This window comes from Macrotis lagotis, chromosome 1 (assembly GCF_037893015.1).
Source record: "Macrotis lagotis isolate mMagLag1 chromosome 1, bilby.v1.9.chrom.fasta, whole genome shotgun sequence".
In the NCBI taxonomy this organism is placed as follows: domain Eukaryota; kingdom Metazoa; phylum Chordata; class Mammalia; order Peramelemorphia; family Peramelidae; genus Macrotis; species Macrotis lagotis.
In genome coordinates this window covers 395,352,228-395,370,529 of record NC_133658.1, presented here as the reverse complement: position 1 = coordinate 395,370,529, position 18,302 = coordinate 395,352,228, and the positions used below count along the sequence as shown (strand labels likewise).

The window sequence follows — 18,302 nt, the reverse complement described above, 5'->3', positions numbered from 1 at the left end:
TTCTTTCTTTTTCTTTTTTTCTCTTCTGATCTATTATTCATTGCTCTTAGAAGCTCTCTGATGTGGAACCCCCTTAACTGATGGAGGTTAGTCATTCATTCATCACTTATAGTCTTTATGATTTGATAGATATCTGAAAGCCTAGTGAGCATTAAAAAGATATTAAACTTGATGTACTTGATTGTTAGAGGGCAGAACTGGAACAATGTCTTGAAGCTATAAGGAGACAATATTAAAAAGCTAGTTCCATGTAGGATGCTCAAGTCTAACTGACTTGTAGTTAAATCCCTTGGATACCAGGTCCTCTGTTAAGATGCTGCTCTGTGCAGATCTCTCCTGAGAGAACATGACAACTGTAGAGTTTCAAGGAACTGGCAGATGCTCATCCTCTTGTTTCATGGAAGAAAGTTTATGAGGAAAGTTTGTAGTTGGCAGATAGGCGTGAACTAGGTTTGTACAAGGTTATGATTTATTCCTAGGCTTCTTGCTTTCCAAACCGATACTTGTTCACCATACCACTCTGCCTCTGAATAGGAAGAGAAGAAATAGTCATATTAAAAATTAAATAGTCCAAGAATGAAATGATGATACAATACAGTAAGTGATACAAGAGATGTGACTATATAAACTAGGTGCCTAGTGAATAGTGTAGAAGATCAGAACCTTATGAGTCAATGGGCTGAAGGAAACGCTGTGGATGAGAATAATCTGAGAAGAATTCAGGGAGATGGAAGACTTCAGAATGTATCTCAGAGAATGTTAATGATTTGGAAAATTAGAAAGGAATGGGGTGGCATTCTAAACATGGATAATTACATAGGCAAACATATAGAGACAAGAAAACATAAAGATTATAAAATGTTTTTTTTTGTCTATCTCCTAATATAGGGTCTTGGCATATTATACAGAACAATTGAAGCAAATGATGGCATTCTGGAAAGATGGTTTGGGCCCAGGTTTTTGTAGAAATTAGAAGAAGGGAAGTCTGAATAGTCAGGTTGAATCTAGGCTGCTGCCAGATAATGGTAATAATCACCCACATTTCTGTGTAGCTCTTGATGTTTTGCAAAGTGCTTGCATCCCAATAACCCTAGGAGGTAGGATATCATTATTTTAATTTTAGTGATGAGGAAACTGAGGTCCAGAGAAGTCCAAAGTTACAAGCCAAAACTTGAACCCAGGTCTTCTGACTCCAAGTCCAATAGCTAGAAATCTTAGAGATCTGTCTCCTCGGTGTTTTCTTTGGTTTTATTTGGCAGGCTGTTAGCCTCTGTTCCAGGTTAAGACTATAGTGAACCTGAGGAGTCGGGACAAAAAAGGTCAAAACAAATTTAGTGGGAGGTATTTTATGCACTCAGACTAATAAATTCTTTTGTACTTTTCTCCTGTATGGGCTTCCCTAGACCCTTGGAATCCAATTTTGTGCTACTCAGTTTGCCAACACACCGGAGTGCCAAGGGGAATAACTTGATGTATTGCTTTAGGGGGAAAATAGCTGTGTCTATTTCTTTGCTCAAATTAGCACCTTTTCACACAGGCCTGTCAGTGACTGATGATCTCAGAATATGACTTAGTCCTGAGTTTTATATTTCATCTCCTCCTTTATGTTCTCCTGTCTGCTGATCTTCCTCATTTCATTTTAAAAAAAAGCAAAAAAAAAAAAGAGAACGGAACAGCAATGATGATATGATCTTAGGCTCATGGATTTAGAGCTAGAAGAGACATTTGTGACTATTTCATCTAACCCTCTCATTTTAGAGATGAAGAGATCAAAGTCTAGAGACAAGAAGTTGACTTGTCCAAGGTCAAAGCTATTTTTTTTTGCTGTATGACCCAGAACATCTCTCTATCTCTCACTCTCTGTCTCTCCCTTCCTCCTTCCCTCCTTCCTTCTCTGTCTGTCTGTCTATCTGTTTCTGACATAGATAACTATAAGATCATAGAATGCTAGAGGAAGGAATTCTAGAGATAGATTATTTAGTAATACACAACCTTTTCTGCTCTCCTTCATTTTTATACATGAAAACCCTGTAAAATGAAAGAGTTAGGATTTAAGATTTCTTCCAACTTTAATGTTCATTTATTCTAAGTTTTATTGGTATCCAAGAGATTTTTTTCTTCCCTTCCCTTAGCTATCAGAAAGTCAGAAAAATGCTGATAAGGAAGCATCAACCTTTATTAAACCCTTATGAAGAGCTAGGCCCTGAATGAAACTATCAGGGATACAAATACAAGCTAAAAGAAAGATAATATCTACCCTTGAGGAGCTTGCATTCTGATGGGGAAAGAAACTCATAAAGGGAAACTGAAAGAGATGGGCAAAAAGGAAACATCTGATTGAAGAACAGAGTCAAAAGAATAGCCAGGAATGGGAATGAAATTTGGCTCATCTGTGTCTGTCCTCATAATAGTGCCTTCTCAGAAGGAACAGCCATGGTGAAAGGATGTTCTGGGATGAGGGAGCAGCTAGTCATGGTGTTGAAACTTGGAGAGTCAGAAGCACAACAGGAAAGGAGTTGAAACTTTACTCTATTTGAAAATTTTTCAATATCAGCAAGAGTCCTATAGTCTGAGATCTCCCCGCTAATAAGTTTTGAAATGAAAGTCTATTTAGAAAACAGGAAATCTGAATGCTTGCCCTAATTTGATCACTTCTTTGATATGGAAAATTGGTCCTGTAACTTAAACTATGCTTGTGTCATTATTAATAAAATGAGAATAATTATGCCTGTCCCACCTATTTTATAGGGTTGCTATGAAGGTTCATTGAGATAATGCATATGAAAGTACTCTGAAAGCATTAAGCATGAAGGGTTATTATAATATTATTCAGGAAAGCCAGGGAGCAGAGATTCCCAGACTTCAGGGAATTGGAAATAACTTAGAGTTTTGCCAGGATAAGAAAACCTTTTTCTGAAGGGACTTCTCCACCCTATATTTTATGATCTCATCCATCAAAGACAGAAGTCATTAAGCTGTGTGGAGATGCAGTCTGCAGGGGAAGTAGATGGCAGCTATCTGTACATTTGAGTGTTTTCTATCAAAATTTAACTAAATTAACCCAGATTAAATAAACAACATAGCACTATTCCTCTCTCCAGGCCCTCCTATACCTCTACTACCTCCTCCTTGTCTCCTCAAGAGAGAAGATAAGTCTGTCTGTTGCATCAAGAGACAGTTTGTGGAAATTAGGAAATTATTAGTTTAATTCAATCATCAAATTAATTTACAGGAACAGAAAATATTGAGCTTTAGAAGTGGTAGCAACATGTATATTCAAGTATTCAGTGTGGCATAGTAGAAATAGCCCTGGATTTGGAAGGAAAGAGACTTTTCCTGAAGAGACCTGGCCCTGCTATTAACTTTGTATTTCTTTTTTGGACAAGTCTCTTTGGCTCTGCTTTGGAAACTGACCTCAATCAGGTACTTTGGCTTATACCATTCCTCTATAATCTTCCAGAAAGTTTTCCTATCTTCCTAAACAAATCTAGTCCATTTTTCAAAACCAACCTCCTCTATCAAGGTTGCCTAGACCATCCCAGGCTATAATGATTTTAGTTAGTTCCTAGTCACATCCTCATTAGCTGTCATTCCCAGACCAGAAACAAAACCCTGGTAGACAAATTCCTTTCATTCTCTCTCTCTTTGGGGGCCACTATGATTGACTGACTCAGTCACACACTACATCTAACTCTGGCTTTAGCAACAGTTCACTCACTAGCCATCATCTTGCCTCACTGGTACCCTCTAGATACTACTTTTCATAATCAAATCAATTCTATCAATTGTTTGTGGAAAAGTCTTATCCATCTCTCCCCTTACTATCTCTGTCATCTTCCAAAGCAAGATTTCCCTCCCTTGCCATCACAATCAAAAATATATATAATCTCCCCCATTAGAATCCATGAAGGTATAGAATGTTTTCACTTTTGCATCAGATGAGATAATATTAGTAGTTTAGCACATAGTAGATGTTTTCTCTCTTTCTTTTCATGTTGTATTTGTATTTCTCAGCGCTTGGCAGGTAGTAAAGCTCATAATAAATACTCATTTATTCATTCATTCATTTTTCCCTTCTTAATTTGTATGACAATAAGATCTTATAACACTTCTATGATATCTATTGTTGATTTGACTTGACTGAAAGATGTGGAAAGGGCAAAGCACTTAGAATCAGAAAACCTGCAACTATTTTGTACCCTTATAACTGCAGACAAGTCAATGACTCTCTGTCTCAATTTTCTCATCCATCCAATGAGGATAATATTTGTATTTCCTACCTCACAGAGTTATTCTTAGGATTGAAGGAGATAGTCTGAAGCTTAAGTGCTATCCAAATGGAAGTTCTTATTATCAATACTTTTATATATGGTAGACTTCTGGCAGGAAATCTCCATCATTTGGGGTCATTTCTTAGAGTATCAAGGAACTTTTACCTGAAAGTAATAGTATATTAGCAGGACTTAGTTTATCAGATTCAATTACCAATCTTTGTTACCTATATGTGGAGGGAAAGAGATGTAGGAAGGGAGATTATATGATATAGTGGAAAGTATTCCAGACTGAAAGTCATCAAAGGCATTATGTTTGACCTTGGGTATCTCATATGTTTCTCACTTTGCCTCAGTCTCTTCCTTTTTAGTTTTTTTTTAGCTTTTTGCAAGGTAAGTGGGGTTAAGTGGCTTGCCCAAGGCCACACAGCTAGGTAATTATTAAGTGTCTGAGACCGGATTTGAACCCAGGTACTCCTGACTCCAGGGCCGGTGCTCTATCCACTACGCCACCTAGCCGCTCCTGTCTCTTCCTTTTTAAAAGAGGGGCTCTGAACCAGATGATTTTTCTTAGGTTTCTTTCAGCTTTAACATTCTACATTCTAAGATGTTTTGAGTTATGCTATTCTATTCTGTGATCTCTTTCAGCTCCTAAATTCCATGTTATATAGTCTGAACCTAATAGTGCATATTCTTTACTCTGAGACCTTTTCCAATTCTTATATTCTATTTTCCTATGTCCCTTCCAATTTTAATGTTCTATTTTTTCCCATAAAAGATTTAACACAAGCACCACTTCTTCAAATTCCAGTTGGTTTCACAGTCACCCCACTGGAGGCTGTAGAACTGCTTCTTTCCTTCTAGCTATTGAAAGTGGAAGACAGACCTTACCTACTGATATAGAAATGTCATATGAAGGAGGAAAGTTTTCAAATCCAACCCAGATGGCAAAAACAAACACCATTCCTACAAGGGATCAGAGAAGGAGTGAGAGCCAGTCTTATCAGGTCTGGGTTGGTCTCTGTGTGGGAGTGTGCAAAGCTAGGAACAGCATGTGCTCTCAGATATGTTGGTGAGTGGGGACTAGAGAGAAAGAGAGGTAGGCCATGAGACTTTGGCAATAGAAAAGTGTAATCTGGCTCAAAATGTGAACAAGTGTTTTTCTTCATTTGTAAAGATTGGATTTTGGTGGCCTGCTAGGTGTGAGAATTATGGCTTCTGCTGCTATCTTGATCATGGGACCTCGAAGTCCAAATTTTCTTGGTACTTTCAAAGTCAGTTCAATTTTCTACTGTATTTTTGTGGGCATAGTTCTCAAAAGAGTACATAGATATTGGTCAGGGATTAAGTGGATTGCAATGAGTACTTGGTGTAGCTGAATAAGTGTGGATACCTTTTAAATGCCTGAAGAGGGTAAATGATGTAGCATGATGCTGAGGGTCCATAACATATTACTGGTTGTAGTGAATGTACTTTAAGGACATAAAATTTTTTCATAGGACCACTGAATACTTTAGATGAAAATGATATTAATTAAAGAGGCAGGGTGATCTAGTGGAAATAATAGACTAGGATATCTGGCTCTACCATTACTTCCTTGAGTGATCTTGGCCAACTGACTTTGCCTCTCTAGGCCTCAGTTTCCTCATCTGTAGAAAGAGTTGAACAGGTTGATCTCTAGGTGGTACAGTGGATAGAGTGTTGACCCTGGAGTCAAGAAAGTCTGGATTCAAATGTGACAATTATCAGCTTTTTTGACCCTAGGCAAGTCACTTAACTTCTGTCTACCTCAGTTTCTCCCCTATAAATTAAAGATAACAATATCACTCAACTTCCAGGGTTAATGTGAATTTTAAATTAGATAATATTTGCAAAATACTTCATAAATCTTAAAGCTCTATACCAATACTAGCTATAATAATAATTATGATAGCAACTACCACAATAATTTGTTATTGTTATCCCTTCCAACTCCAACATTCTGTGATTTTGGATGCTGGAGTTGTGAAAACATGCTCTGGTATTGGGCAGGAAAGAATTCAAGACCCAGCTTTCAGGAGCAGTCAATTGGGCTAGGAGAGAGGTGTGTCAGGGAAGACATGGTAAAGTTAACAAAGTAGTGATCATAGGCTAAATCATGGAGCTGAAGTCATACCAAACAGATGTAGATGGGCAGAAGGTCCATTCTTAAGAATATAGATAGTAACAAGATCTGGGATAAAAGTTGGGGAGAGATAGGATAGGAAGCTTACAAGACTCAAAATTCAGCATTAGACCTTTTTATATCCTGTCCTATTGTATCCTTTCCTTTTTTTTTTAAAGAAAGATAACCGGATGGAGTAGTGAACAGTGATAGATTTGGAGTTCGGAAGAACAAGGCATTTTTACTGACTGTCTCCTGTGCCTGGGATTCTCTCCTTCCCCATCTCTGTCTTCTGGCTTCCTTCAAGTCCCAGCTAAAATTCTATCTTTCTTAGGGAACCTTTCTCTATTCCTCTCAATGCTAATGCCTTCCCTTTGCTAAGTTATTTCTGATTTTCCTTCATATAACTTGTTTGTACATAGTTGTCTATGTCTTCCCTATTGAACTGTGAGCTTCTTGAGAGTAGGGAATGGCTTTCCCCCCTTTTCTTTGTAATCCTGGCCCATAATAGGTGCTTAATAAATGTTCTTTGATTGATTAATTCACATAGCAAAACTTTGACTCTTTAAGTTTTTAAAAACCTACCAGGGGACTGTAAGCTCTGGCAGGTCTCAACAAGCTGAAAATCTTTGAATACTGGACCTGGCAATTGTTTGAAGAGCAGGTTAACTAAGTTTAGACATTTATACCACCAGAGGATTGGTTATTCTGCAATGAATATTTTTGGTCACAACTATTCATGAAGGTTTTATACCAAGATATGGAAGAATTACAATTCACACTGGTGAAAGATGAACCCATGTTGATGAAATTATTGATCCCAAGAGTATCAAAATTGAAGTTATCCTGCAGTGTGGGTTAGGGGAAAGTGCAAAAAATGCTGAACTTAACTGAGACCTGGTTTCAAATCCACCTCTGATAAGTATCAGTTCTATGACTTTGGGGCAATCACTTAAGCTCTCTGAATCTCAGTTTCCTTGTCTTTAAAACTGGGTTAATGATACCTCTACTACTTACTTCCAAGGGTTGTTGTGAAGATCTAAAATGAGGCTGTATGTCAAGTGCTTTGACAATCTTAAAGCACTACACATATTTCAAATATCATTATTATTAATATCATCAGTTATTATAACAATAAGCAACAGAAGACTTGCCTTAATGAATTAGTCCCATAGTTTTTCTAGACCATTGGATCTTAAAGTGTGAACCAGACTCCCTTGGAGAATTCTGAGACCCTTTTAGAGGGTCCTCAAGGTCAAAACTTTTATAATAATACTAAAATGTTATTTGCTTATTAAAGTAAGCCTCCCTTTCCCAGTTACATATCTGTGTGAAACTAGATTTTTCTTCACATATTTAAACCAGAACAATATATTGCAATATTTTGAAGACAGAAGCAAATATAAGAATTCAAATATCTTCTATTAAACTAGACAATAAGATTTGCAAAAATATATTAACAGTCATTTCTCACTAAAATTTTTGTCTTAGAAAATATTTGTTTTTTTATAAAATGCTGTTTATGTTAACATTATAGGTTTATTTTGAATGAATTAATAAATATACATTTAAAATGCTTCACTTTTAATTTCTAATACAGTAAATTTTGATAGATATGAGTCATATAAACAAAAGTTCTTTGTAGTCCTCAACAATCTTTGGAATCTTCAAAGACCCTTTTTAAATAAAATTTGAGAGCCATTGGTCTAAACCCATGAGCCAAGAATCTTAAGGTTTATGATGAGGAAAGACCTGGCTATCCTCTCCTAAGATTAACTTGAAAGATTATACACTTCTCTTTAAGCATTTGGTATTGATAAATTTAATAGCAAGAAGGAGTTGAAACAGTTTCTGTTTTCTGCTCATATCATTTTTGTAGAAATAGATTTTATAAATTTATTACACATGGTATGAAGTAGGATTTCCTATTATTTCCCCTAAACTGACTTTTTTGGGGTGAGGGAGACTCAAATTTTCTAGGATATTCCCTTAATGAGAATTTGAGGTCTTGGGTCACTAGTTTCTTCCTTCATTTTTTTTGTATAAAATTTGTATTTTTGTATAAAAATTTGTATAAGGATTTATATATATGACCTTGAAGTCACCTTTATTTTGCTTCCCTGACTATCAGTTTCTCCACCATTTTAGTTACTCTTCTTTGGCCTTTATGCAAGTCTATTATATCTCTGTTAAAGTGCAATGGGCCAGAGCACCACAGGTATGGGCACCAGTTGGTGGCAGATAGATGGTATTGATTGGGTCTTACCTTTTTATTTTCCATTTTCTGAAGATAAGTAAGAGATGAGAAGACCTAGCATCAGACCTGAGGCCCAGGGACTTCTCTACTCTTCCCCCAAACTGCCAAGTGACACAGACACATGTTAGTTACATGTGTTATTGCCCATATGTATAGGGCAATGTGAGTTATTGATCTCCAACTTTTGAGAGATATGTCAAGTGTTTCTGAATCCCACGATCCTGGACAGAGGAGAGGGCAGGTCCAAGGAAGTAATCTCCAAATTCTACCTTCCAGGAAGAGAAAGGGAACTTTTGGGAAGTATAAGTCTTAGAGCTGTCTTGCTAGCAACCCCAAGTTTAAGAGTACTGGAACCCAGTATTTTAGAGAGAGAAGGAGGATTTCAGAGAAGCATTAATATCTTTTTAATTTTTTTTAGGTTTTTGCAAGGCAAATGGGGGTTAAGTGGCTTGCCCAAGGCCATACAGCTATGTAATTATTAAGTGTCTGAGATTGGATTTGAACCCAGGTACTCCTGACTCCAGAGCTGGTGCTTTATACACTGTGCTACCTAGCCTCCCCTAGCATTAATATCTTGAGAAAGATAAGAATGCTGGAATCCAGGCTTCTAGAGGGAAAGAGGAGTTTTAAAGCACAGATATAACCATGTCAAAACTCTACTCCTAAAGCTTCCGGGGTTTTCTGTTGTCTCTAGGATAAAACATGGACTCTTTTGTTTGGTGCTTAAAGTTCATCACAATCTTACTTCAACCTATCATTTAAGCCTTATTTCATGTTACTTCCCAGTAAGGTACTGTTAAATTAATTTTCTTAAAGTACAACTCTATGTCACACATACAGCAATGTCCCCAGTTTAATAAACTTTATTTATTTACTTTATTTATTTATTTTAGATTTTTCAAGGCAATGGGGTTAAGCGGCTTGCCCAAGGCCACACAGCTAGGTAATTATTAAGTGTCTGAGGTCGGATTTGAACCCAGGTATTCCTGACTCCAGGGCCAGTGCTCTATCTACCGTGCCACCTAGCCACCCCAATTTAATAAACTTTAGTGATTCCCTGTCACTTCCAGGATCAAACATAAAATACTCTATGTGGCTTTTAAAACTCTTTATAATTTGGTCCTTTCTTTCTTTCCAGTCTTCCTGTTTCTGTACTCCAAGATCTAGTGACATGGACCTCTTTGCTTCTCACCCCCAGAACTCCATCTCCTGATCGAACTGACTGCTTTTCCTCCCTCTCTCTGCCTTCTGACTTTCAAGTCTCAGCTAAGCTCCTATTTTCTGCAAGAAGTTCTCTAATTCTTAGTGTCTTTCTCTGAGATTATCTCTAACATACCCTGTATGTATGTATGTGTGTATATATATATAATGTATATATACATATATATATATATATCTATATATATATATATATCTTATTTGCACATAGGTTACCTATTATCTCACCTCATTAGATTCTAAGCTCCCAATGAGCCAGGATTACTTTTTGCTTCCCATCCCCTTTTTAGGTATTTCCAATATTTAGCAGTGTCTGTCAGTAGGTGTTTAGTAAGTGTTCATGTACTGATAAGTTTCAGTCAAACTTTCCTCATTTACTGGAGTACATCTCTAGCCTCCATACCTTTGCCTGAAAAGGGTCCTACTTCTTATAACACCTATATCAAGTCAGAGTTCAGTTCATGTGGCACTAGTTACTTATGCTCCCTTTCATTTCCCCCAATTACTTTGTATTGACATATAGAAATAATATGTGAAAGATCAATACCATAGTATTAAATCATTGTTTATTGTATAATAGGTTATTCTCCCCCAGCCATCTTTGCTAGTTTTTTCACATACTCCATGTTCCCGGTAGACAAACAACCTACTTGCATTTTTCCACCTCTTCATGCCATTTCCCATTCCCTCCTTACTTCCATCTCCTCTAATCTTTAGCTTCCTTCAAGATGTTTATTAAATATTTGTTGGACCTCTTCTATTTGACCTTTCATAAAATCTTATTTTTATTGATAAGGGCTCAGAGTGTTTGGATTACTATCAGTTTTAATACAATCTTTTTATCCCCTGAATCTAGTTCAATGAGCTGTATATAGTAAGTGCAATTGATTTTTCTTTCTGATGTTAACCTGAAAGGTTAGGGTGTGTGTGTGTGTGTGTGTGTGTGTGTGTGTGTGTGTGTGTGTGTGTATGTGTGTATTTTAAAAAGCAATTCTTATTTATTCATCAACTACATGTTTCCCATCTTACTCCCACAGAATAAAGAAGAAGAAGAAAATAAAACAATTTAGGAAGATGAACAAAAAGAGGGGTGACTGGGTGGTGCAGTGGATTGCACACCGGCCCTGGAGTCAGGAGTACCTGAGTTCAAATCTGGCCTCAGACACTTAATAATAATTATCTAGCTGCGGGGCCTTGGGCAAGCCACTTAACCCCGTTTGCCTTGCAAAAAAAAAACCTAAAAAAAAAGATGAACAAAAAAGACAAAGTTTGACATCAAAACCAGATAAATACATGTTTATATATATATATATATATATATATATATATATATGTATATTTAGAATATATTTTTATTTTTATTCTTAAAAGCACTTTTCACATGCTATTTCATTTGATTATTAATAAATACTTTTCAAGATAAGGAAGGCAGGGATTATCCTCATTTTCAGACAAAGGTGGAAAGAAGTTTAGGGAATGAAAATACCTAGGCCTCCATTTCTTCCATTGTAAAATAAAGGCACTGGATTGGATATCTCAGGACCTGTTTGACTCTGTTATACCTTTACTTACTCCAAGTCACACAGACAGTTAATGACATAGTCACTAGTGGGTCCTGTATATTTTGAGTGCTAATCTGGAGTTCTTCCTCCCATCACAGGATTCTGGCGCACCTGGATGAGATTTTGTTTCCTTGTTTCCTCAAAACAAAAACTGAGCACCACTGGAATTTAAAATCAAAGGACCTGATTTGAATCTTGCTTCTACTACTTTCTACCTGTGTGTCCTTAGGCAAGTTAATTGTAATAATAATAATAAATACAAAAGTCCTGAAATTTATAGATCATTTGAAAAGTAATGATAATAGATAATAATAGCTAGCATTTTTTTCAAAGTGAATCTTATCCCATTTTAACCTCACAACAACACTGGGAAATAGGTGTTATTATATCTTCATTTTACCAATGAGGAAACTGACTGCAACACGGGTTAAATGATTTTCCCTGGGCCCTACAAAGACTAAGTTCATATTTGAACTCAGCTCTTCTTGACTCCAGGTCCATTGTTCAATAGAGCTGACCATAATAATTTACATTTGAAACTCACAAGTGCCCTAAGAGGTTGGTAATGCACTTAACCTTTCCTCATTTGTAAATTGATGTGGTAGAATGAGTAAACAAGCTATCTATAGCCAAGTCAAGTCAATAAACATTAAGCAACTACTCTGTGATAGGCACTATATTTCATACTGAAGATACAAACACAATTAAAAACAAAGACAGTTCCTGCCCTTAAATCTAGTTGGGGAAGACAATATATTAAAAAAAAATTTTGAAAAGGGAGGAAGATTTGTGGAGGCTGGAGAAGATACCTGGCAAAGGGATATATGATTGGAAAAGTCTAGAGAACTTTCAAAGAAGTATAGCTGGTGGGAAATTGAGAGAGATCCAAAGAGGCAATGGATTTAGGGTACAGAATGAGACCTTTTTTTAATATAGCTAATGAAGGATTTTGTTTTGTTTGACTTTGCATAATTAATAACAGCTAGTATTTTTTATGTGGTCACATTAAGATTTGAATAGTATTTTAAAAATATAATATCCTCTTTCCCTCACAACCATCCTCTGAGGTAGGTGCTGTTATCCTGATTTTACAGAGAAGGAAATTAAAGTAGAGGACACAGTTAGCAAGAGAGGGAGGTAGGATCTGAATCCAAGTCTTCCAGATTCAAAGATTAGTGTAATACCTAGATATATTACAAGAGGTTTTTCTTTTTCTTTTTTTTAAATGGAGAAAGGGCAGATAGGAGAAAGAGGAAATAGATTTTTTTGTTAATTGAAAAAATAAAATAAAATGAAAGTTATTTTAGATAATCTTGTAGGTTTTTTCTGGTTCTAAAATCTATGAGTCAAACTTCTGCAATCATTTAATGGAAAGGGATCTGAATTTGGAGTCAAAAGTCTTAAGTTTGCATCCTGATTGCCCCTTGCTGCCTGTGTAATGTAGGGCACATTATTCAGCCTCTTTGGACTCATCATAAAAATAAGGAATCTAGGTTAAATATTCTTTATGATCCTCTCTTCCTGCTGTTCACTGAGGACTGCCTTTACTTACCTCCCTCTCTAAGAGGGTCAGTGAAAATTACTTTTCTCCATGGACAAGAAAATTTCTATAAAAGTTGACTCTTTGGGTGGACTAATTCCATTTTATGAACATATTGTTTTAATTAATCATACAAAAGCAAAATTAGCATGATTATGTGAAAGGTGCTGTAAATCAACCTGATCCGCATCACTGAACAAAGAGCATTTAGTTATTCCAGAGTTGTTAAAAGATTTTATCTACCCAAGTGAAAATTCAATTAGCACTGGCCTCAGCACTTAGGAAAAAAAATAAGGATTTTCAAGTGTGGGGAAACACTCTTTGTGTGTGTGAATACTACCTTATGCCAGTTTGATAAATTACTGTAATTAACTGTATCCTACGCAAGCTAAACAAAATTTACTGAAGTGTTGTTGGATAAAAGGAATATCTTCTCTTTTCGTGTACTGGAGATTACTCTAATCTATACAAGATATTACCTCAAATATCATATTTTTATGCTGAGGCTTGAAAAGCATACACCAGGTTACTGCAGACACCAGTTTGACACATCCTGTTTCCAGTCGTTTCCAGCTTCCCCAACCCCCCTCCCAATTGGAGATGTAAAGAAGTTTCAGTTCTGGACTTCACCATGATTCAATTATAAATGTGCTACATTTAATTAGCTAACTGGGGAAACACTGCTAGCAGAAGGAACTCAAAATTCCCTGAAACCTATTAACCAAAAGGATGAGCTATTCTGGGAACTTAGAGAGTGTGAAGGAGGCCCTGGGTTGAAAGGCTCGCACTGTTCTTCTACTGGAGCCCTCTGCTTGGGCAAGGGAGGTTGGGGACCTTTAGTGTTGGACCTGGTGCCTCAGCATCTGGATTCAAATTTTAGGTCTACTATTTACTATCCTTGTGATTTTGAGCAAGTAACAACCTCTCTGGGTCTCAGTTTCCTCTGAGGTCCATTCCAGCTGGAAACCTATGATCCTCTAAGATTCTGTAGATATTAATATAATATTTTACATTAACCTACTCTTTTTCTTCCTCATCTGCCTTCTCCAATTAAAATGTAAGCTCCATTAATTAATCACAATTAATAAGAACTTATTATGATGGGGATATATATTCCTTGAAAGAAGCAATCTTTTCATAAAGAGTTTACATTCCCAGAGAAAAAGGATTTTTTCATTTTTTGTCTTTGTATTCTTAGCATCTAAGAGTACTTGGCACATAGTAGGTACTTAAAACTGTTTGTTTATTGATTTTTATTATATTCTTCCCCTTTGACCTCCCTCACCTACTTCTCCCAACCATAAAGCAAACATGTATGCTTTTACTTTCATGACTGGATATAGTTTCTCTTCCTCTCTAATACCTTCTTCTTCAATTTCTTAAGTCAAAAGAACAAAATGAATTGTTTTGACTGATTTTTAGTTTTTGTTCATTCCTGGGGTGTAAATTTTCACATAGAAAATTTTAGTATCAGTAGGTTTGAATTGGCTCAAGAATAGCTCTGGGAGGCTATTTCCCAATATGAAAAATTTTTGGACATGAAAAAAGGAATACTTTCCCCCCAAATCCTCCTTACTTGTGTTCTAAAAATGCCAAAAAAAATTTAGCCTACTATAAGAGTCTTCCTTGCAGTGAATATTACTCATCCATCAAGTTTTAGCTGAAGGCTCACCTCTTCCAGGAAGTCTTCCCTGATCATTTTAACTGCTGGAGATCTTCTCAAAATACATACTGTTTGTAACTTTTAGCTCTTATTATCTGTACTACTCTTTTGACACTTTAGTATATATTGCCTTTTCTTGCTGTTTATATTTTTTGTCTGAATACCTTGCTTCTCCAGTGGGTCAGCTTCTTTTTTAAAAATAACTAATTTGTGTTATCTTTTAAGTTTCTAACTTTTTTCCTTCCTTCCCCTGAATTAGAGGCCACCATCTGTCTATCTATCTATCTATCTATCTATCATCTATCTATATCTATCTATCTATCTATCTATCTATCTATCTATCTATCATCTATCTATCTATCTATCTATCTATCTATCTATCTATCTATCTATCTATCATCTATCTAATTCTAAATGCAAAACCATCCTGTGCATTCTAATTGTCAATTCTTTCCCTGGATGTAGATAGCATCTTCCTTTATAGGTTCTTTGTAGTTAGACTATCCTTCTTGAGGATGGGGACTACAATATTTCCCAACTATATGCTTGTAGAGTACATATTGCTATCCTTTGTATTCAGGAGGACTTCCAGTAAAGCTATGATAATGGATCCATCTATTCATCAAGAGAGGAGACAGTGGCATCTAAGATAAAAAATCAAGAAGTACAAATATTGATTATGATGGACTCATTAAATATTTGAAGACCTCAAAAGATTTTGTTGTGTTTCTAGGAATTTAACTTTCTAATGAATTAATCAAATGTTACCAGGAGATGTTACAGAGAGACAGTCATAACTAGCAGTTTTTGTGCCCTGGGAAGAGCAAACACATGAAATATGCCCTCAGGAGGAGAGGGAGAAGCAGGGCCAGTGTGGAGCTCATCTGGGCATGGACTTCATTAGGAGAAAGGGCACCATTTGGTTTCTTCTCCTCCTTCTTATTTCTCCTTGGTCTCTTTATTCTTGCTCTTGTCCTTGTCCTTGTTCTTGTTCTTATTCTTGTTGTTCTTGTTCTTGTTCTTGTTGTTCTTGTTCTTGTTCTTGTTCTTCATGTTCTTCCTTCTTCTCTTTGTGCTTGCTTCGGCAGCACACATACTAAAAATTGGAATGATACAGAGATTAGCATAGCCCCTGCATAAGGATGACATGCAAATTTGTGAAACCTTCTTTTTCTCTTTCTCCTTCTTCTTCTGCTCCTTTTCCTCCTATTTTTTGGCAAACTAACTCTTATGCTCCATTATTTAAATGCTGTTACAGTCTGTTTTAGTGCCTTGGAATTTTAGAAGGAACAAAACCCTTTCCCCATCCTGTATTCCCTCCCTTTTCGTAGTTATGGCTCCATGGAATGAATATATGATATAGAACTATAAGTAAGACTCTTTCTTCCAGCTGGTCAAAGAGTCTTTGTTATTTTAGAACACTGGCAATGAAGAATTGGGGGAAAGTATTCCTTTTATCATGTCCAGGAATTTTTCATAGTGGGAAATATCCTCTCGGGGCTGTACTGGAGTCAGTTCAAAGCTACTGATAGTAAAATTTTCTGTATGAAAATTTATACATCAGAAATGAGCAAAAACTAAAAATCAGACCAAAACAATGTCTAGTTCTTTAGACTTAAGAAAGTGAAGGAGAAAATGTTAATAATGTAGTTTAAACTTAAAAGAGCATTCCCTCTTCTCCCTGCCCCCCATACCCTGAGAGCTGGTCATTAAATTTTTCATCACACCTCATGTATCTTCCCCATCCAATGCAAATGGGCAGTTTCCCCCATTTTGATAGGAAAGGGGGGGAAAAGGAGAGTAAGTTTGACAGTGACTTAGCAGATGAAGCAGTCCTGTGACTGTCAGGACAAATGAAGGATTTTCAGTAACTATTTCTGAGATCAGATGAATGGATTACTGTGTGTGTGTGTGTGTGTGTGTGTGTGTGTGTGTGTGGTGTGATAGCAGTGAAGGCATTGCCTTTGGTATTAGAGAATCTTAGTTCAGATTACATTTCTATTACTATACTTGCTATTTGAGTGACTTTGCTCAAATCACATATTTCCTTATGACTTATTTTTAAAATGATGGGTTGGACCAAATCCATTCAACAATTATTTATCAAGAGCCTGTTACAAACCAGGCCCTGTGCTGGAGGTTGAGTTTCTTCATATCCAGTGGACAGAGAGTGCTGGAATTCAAGTTGAAGAACCTGAGTTCAAAGTGGACCTCTGCTACTTAATTGTTTGACTTTGGACAAGTTGCTTAATTTCTTCATACCTATTTCTTCCTCTGAGGAGTGGACTAGGGTCTAAGATCCAAGATCCTTGAAAGTTCATTTTTTACAGTTCTACGATTTTCTGAGCCAATTTCTTCCCTGAGGTCTCCTTGAAATCATTCTGAGCTAACAGTCTAGATACCAAAACTCTAGAAGTTGTACTCATAGCATCATGATGACAGGGGTTGTATATACTGCTTATTCTTTGGTATTCTACCTCCTTCTTCAACAATCCTCAAGCACAGCATGTGTATTAATACATGTTTTCCGATGAATTGATTGCAATGTGAAAATCCAGATGACCTCAGGGACAGAGCTGGTCACCTCATGGAGCACAATGTGTACAGGACCAGAACTGGGATTGAGGATGGCAAATGTTTCAGGCAGCTAACTTCCCTGAACATTTGGATGATTAAAAAATTCTATTTACCCTTTAGCAGGAACCCTGAAAACATATCAAGTAGATTGTAGATAGAGCTCAGGACTTGGAGTCAGGAAGACTGGAGTTCCCTAGCTGTTACCTAGACAGTAGCTGTGTAACCCTGGGCAAGTCATTTAACCCTTGTCCACCTCAGTTTCCTCATCTGTATAATGGGGATAATAATAGTACTTACTTTACAAGATTTTTTGTGAGGATTAAATGAGTTAACATATGTAAAGTGCTTTGCAAACCTTCTAATGCTATGTACATATGGCTATAAAGCTGGTGTTGATGTCATATATCATCTGGAAATAGCCTCATTTGACCAAGAAGGACTAGGTATTTAATATCTTTTAAACAGCTGGCTGGAGCACAGTTTGTTGTCTAATTGTTTCCAGAGGTCATGCAGTGACAACTCCAGAAGAATCCTTCTCTCCCTCCTTGGATTTCATTTGGCCTCCTTCCAAATCTATAGGGTGTCAACTCAGAACTGGGCAGCCACCTTGGCAGAATTCAGAGCATATAAGTTTCATAATAAAGGGAAGCTAGACATGCCAGCTCACTACAGATCTTACCACCAGCTCCAGAGGCATCAGAGGCATCCTTGTCAAAGGCTCCTTCTCATGCCATTATTGGGGTGCAGATAGAATGGAGTCCATTGTGTTGTATGAGCAAGTGGTTCACACAAACCTCAGAACTTTTGTGTTTCTCTGTCAAGCTGTGAGTCTGTCTCTGGGATGCAGCTAGACTATGATATCTTCAATTTATCCTTTCTTCTCTTCTCAGAAACCTTATGCCTGCCTTATAGGGTCATTGTGAAGAAAGCATTTTACGAATCTCAAAGAGCTCCACAAATGTGAGAGACTCTCTCTACCTAGCTAGGAGAGGTAGCATGCAATACTGGATAGAGGAATGCCATTGGAATCAGGGAGATCTGAGTCAAGTCCAGTTTCTGGGGGTAAGTCAC

At 36.7% G+C, this 18,302-nt stretch overlaps 1 non-coding gene across 1 annotated transcript; it reads left to right on the top strand.

The window, feature by feature from the left end:
• The first annotated feature begins 15,726 nt into the window (after positions 1 to 15,726).
• LOC141510495 (U6 spliceosomal RNA) lies at positions 15,727 to 15,831 on the top strand. Its single transcript, XR_012474977.1, has one exon. It is a non-coding gene; the product is annotated as a U6 spliceosomal RNA (small nuclear RNA).
• The last annotated feature ends 2,471 nt before the right edge of the window (positions 15,832 to 18,302 follow it).